This window comes from Vespa crabro, chromosome 7 (genome assembly GCF_910589235.1).
Source record: "Vespa crabro chromosome 7, iyVesCrab1.2, whole genome shotgun sequence".
Classification (NCBI taxonomy): domain Eukaryota; kingdom Metazoa; phylum Arthropoda; class Insecta; order Hymenoptera; family Vespidae; genus Vespa; species Vespa crabro.
The window spans coordinates 7,393,940-7,398,939 of NC_060961.1; the positions used below are offsets into that span (position 1 = coordinate 7,393,940).

General features: G+C 31.6%; 1 protein-coding gene across 4 annotated transcripts in view; it reads left to right on the forward strand.

Moving 5' to 3' along the window:
* LOC124425460 (zwei Ig domain protein zig-8-like) overlaps positions 1–5,000 on the forward strand; it is a 181,579-nt gene that overhangs the window by 79,776 nt on the left and 96,803 nt on the right. The gene's annotated exons all lie outside the window — the stretch shown is intronic.

A 5,000-nucleotide genomic window follows, 5' to 3' on the forward strand; every position in this document is an offset into this window, starting at 1 on the left:
TTTCTCTCCCACGGAAATTTCTTATTTATATTTTCTCTAAACCGACGACAGATTCATTTCAATTTCTGAACTAACTACATTATTTCAAAATCTATACTATTGACTGTTAAAATAGTCTTTTTAATTGTCGCTTATGAACTCAAAAGAACATCATGCAAATTATCGAATTATTTAATGTATTTAGAGACGAATTTATACTGCGTTCTATTTACATCTAAACAGAACATATAACGAAGACAGTAATGGTTAACAATCTACGTCAATCATGAATAACTTGACTAGAGGATATTATGTTATTCTAATATAATCAATGAAATATCAACATGAATTTGATCGATCGACAAAAGAATTCTAGAAAATTAAAACTTCGAGTTTAAAGAAATAGATCAAAGTATTTGTGCATCATAAATCCTTAAATATACTTTTCTTCCATTCTCATAAATCGGATATAATAAGAGAAGTACCGTAAATGACGCGTAGATTTCGATATGAATTAGAAAATCGATAGAACAATTGACCCCTTTTTTAGAATTTCTGAAATCAAGGGTGGAATACTAAAATTTTCGTAAAATTTTTCGTACATTTTTCTGACAAAAACTCATAAAGCTAAGCCAGCGTTGATTTTTGAAGTTTGCGAAATGTTCGGTTATGCGAACATATCTACGTTTCGGTAGATTCACACAATGATCTCACTACTCATCGACGATAATCGCGGTAATGGGATTGCCACTACCGTTCCTGTGGCCGAAAGGTCGTCGCGGTGAAAATTTATTATGCACGTGGGCCGAACGACGTCCATAGGTGAGCTCACGAATACGAGCACGCATGTATACATCAGTCGCTAGCGACGCCTGACTCAATTAATGCCACGCTAATTGGTGCCGCGGTTCTGTAGTCCTCCCTCGGTAATTTCATTTTCCATGCACCCGTCTCATCGCCGTTTTCGCGGCTTTAAACGGCTTCCGAACGCTTTCCATCACGTTTCGGCTATCCTTCCAATAGCTTTCCACTACATTTTTTAAGATCTGTCTGAAATCAGAAAATTTACAATTAAAATGGATCAAGCTACGCTACTTATACGTTTTAAATAATAAAATAGATATTTCATTTACTTACAATAATCTTTTCATTCGTATTACAATATAAAAATTATTCATTCATATTTTTAAAGTAGTATATGAAATATTACCTAAATATTTAAATTATCTTATTGTTGATAAAATAGGAATATATTCGTCAGTTTAAGCTCGACGATAGGTATCGTGTAGTTTAACAGAGAATACGATTAATCATAATCAATAATCTGTAATCTTGAATGCATTTAGTAAGCACCGAATGTTCGATGAACGGTAATGGTCAAGTGAGTATGTTACGGCACGGTTATCGGAACTTAGCATACAAGGAGAGAAACGTTGCGTGTCTGTTGAATATGTACGTAAAATCTCCCATCGGGTATGTATATTAGAAACCCCAATACACATTGTACTTTCGTCGGATACAGTAGGATTAAGCAATATTTTATGGTAAACAAATCTTGACACATTGAGAAAGGGTAATTCTGTATCTGACTAAAGAAAAAAGAAAGGAAAGAGAAGGTGAAATGGATTTATATAAATGGTTCACGTTTAGAGACGATAAGAATTGTATAATAAAAATGTCAGATGACTTACAAATTCAAAGGAAGATTAACTTTGGTACCTTATATTTCTGTTCCAAACGCGACAGTAAAAAAAAAAAAAATTAAAAAGAAAAAAAAGAAAGAAAAAAGACGCTGTAATGAATAAAAAGGAAAGAGGAAAATAAATTCACTTATTCGTTCTTTTTTTCATTTCTTTCTCGACTCTAGTATAAACGATAGAACTTTTACATCACCTTATTAAAGCTGCATATACGTGTGTCCTGTTAATAAAGAAGACCACGGAAGGCTATACCCTTCGAGAACAATGCGGTTGAATTTTCCCATAATTAAATTCGCCGGTGTGCAGTTATTAGTTTTTTCTATATAGTATATAGGTACATATTATATATCTCGTATCTCATCGAAAGTAGAACGATCGCCGACACCAATTAAAATAAAGTTACTTAAATTCAAAGTTACGCGAGTTGTGTGCGAGAGAAGCGCATTATGAGATAAAAAAAAATAAAAAAAAAAAAGAAGAAAGATCGTCCTTTGATTGCAAGGATTATGACTTTGACAATGTGGATAACAAAAAATGTTGAAAATTTAATTAGTTGACTCATCATTATATATAAGAAATAACGTGGGATAAAAGTAATATCCACAAGTTTTAATTAAATAATTTTATTTATTCTAATCGTTAGGAGTACATTGTCATATATGACTGAAAAGGATTTCCAAGCAGATTCATTACGTATGTACATAGTTACATTTTTATGAGATAGATGTCTAAAAAAATGTAGACAAAATTGCTTCTGTTATACAAATGGTATTAAAGCGTGCAGATAAAAGGAGAATATTTTTACAAAAAAAATGGTCTTTGTTTCACGTCTCTACGACTTCTCGTTACAAAGATATGCCCGTTTAAAATTTGCATTCATAATTTCAATAGACATGTGGTGCGAGTAAAACGTGCGTACGAGTAGTAGTAAAAGACAGAAAAAAATCGTTTACGTTAGTCAGCTGAGCTGAGTAGCGTAAATTCCAGGAATTTATATAGGTCACTGTGTCATTTCATTTCTTCAATGAAATTATATAGGTCAGTGTGCGAATATATTTATTTTTTATTTAAATGAGTATATCTCCGTGACCAAAAATCATAGCGACTTGAAACAAAGACCATTCTGAAGGGTGAATTGTTCTTTATTTTTTAACACTGTTTAAAACTATATAACAATTTGTTATTAACAATTTTTATAAACAATTTCTTACAAAGTAATAGCAATCTAAATATATTTACAAGCTTATGTACATGCATTTGTTAAAAATAATTTTGTTATAAATAATTGTTTTTTACGGCATATAAGTTGTGTACATATTATATCTACATAGACATCGATACATTTAATGACTTATTATAAACAATTTTGTTATTAACAATTTTTATAAACAATTTTTATAAACAATTTGTTATTAACAATTTTGATATACAATTTTTTATGAACAATCGTGACATATAAACTATGTACATATTATATCTATATACACATCGAAACACTTAACAATTTGTTATAAACAATTTGTTGGTTTTTCAATTCGTTGTTAATTATTTATAAATAATTTTTTATCAACAATTTTTTTATAAACAAATGTTATAAAAAAATGTTTCTAACAGATATAAAATATATCCCAGCTTACCATTCGGTTTCTCCCCATCATTATCGAATAGATACCTTCCATAGAAAGGAAATTTGTACTAAGTACCCTTATCGTTGAGATTAACTTTCACGTCTTAAATTAGTATTTATTGTTAAAAAAATGAAATTTATTATTCCATAGCGAAGTACTTTAAATGGACAATAAAAATGAAAGGGAACATCAGTAGGTTAGAAAAGCGATGCATAAACATGACAAAATATCCAAATTAAATACACCAAATTAAATATGTCTATACATGAAATTATATAAATTCATAATTATTAAATATTTACTAAATAGTACGGTTCCGATTATATTATAGGAAAGAAACGCGTAAATCGGCTTCATTATGCGTGTTTTTTATTAAGAAAAAAAAAAAAATTGGGCGAAAGGATGAGAATTAAAGGGAAAGAATAAAAAGTAAAAAGCGTGAGATTCGTCTCTACTTGATTCTTTCATATCTACGCAAGATTACGAACCCTCCGACGTAATCGGAAAAGTCGAGGACTGGCGTGCAGCCAAATCGTTTCAACGTTGCCTTTTTCCACAATGGTAATATTTCAATTCGTAGAACACTTTACCGGCATGGCGCGCGCGTCGTTCTAAGAAAGAGGGAAATAGAAAAAGGATGGTGGCAGGAAAAAGAAAAAGAAAGAGAGAGAGAGAGAGAGACGATAAAAGAACGAATGATGGTAGGTATATACCATTGATTCTTCGCTGGGAGACTACGAAGCTTGTACTTTCGACTTTTCAAGACATTTGTAAAAGTGGGCAGGAGAAATAGATGTAGAGCCTGTTTGTCTCTACGTGTGTATCGCTAAAAAAGAGAAAGAGAAAGAAAAGTAAGGAGAGAGAGAGAGAGAGAGAGAAACGACGAAAAGCAGGAGAAAGTCTGCCAACTCTCGTCGTAGTGCCAAACTTTAGAAAACCGAAAGACTTCTTATTTATCTACTTACATCCTCCAATTTATTGTATTTTATTACTTAATCCATTGTCTTTCCCGTTCGAATCTCTTCTTTCGTTTCTTTTAAAAAGAAAATCGTTTGAAGGTAACGGCTCGTAAATCGTAAATCGCTTCATCCTTATATATCTCGTAGGTGACTCGATCAACGTAAAAGCTCATGAGATCTAGATTTTTCAAAGATTTAAAGATAATAAATGTTCGTAGCTCGATCGACAGTATAAAAAAGATTTATGGATCTATTAATACTTTCATTCTTATGTTGATGGATAATTCGTTTGATCTAAAATATTCATTATCTAAATTTAATCTAGACTAAATTTGCAATATCTATCTAATGGGGATTAGATAAATCTTTTTTTTTCTTTTTATCTCTCTCTCTCTCTCTCTTTCTCTCTCTCTCTCTCTCTCTCTCTCTTTTTCTCATCTTCCTTTTTTTTTATTTGTTTTCCTCGAAAAAAAATAAAAAGCTGCGATTTTCTGCGAGTGCTTTACGATCCTCTCGCTCATCCCATTAAATCACGACTCACTGAGCGTTCCCTTCGTTTTCGCGGAAACGCGCGTTCGTGCGAATTCCGCATTTTCAGAGGCTATAAGAAAGACGAGGCGAAAACGTCGGAAGGAATTTCCTGTTGCCTGTAAATTCATCAGCGAAACGTATACAATTCTTTCTGTAAGTTAAACGTAGAAATTTTTTTTTCCTTGTTATTTAGATATAGATAT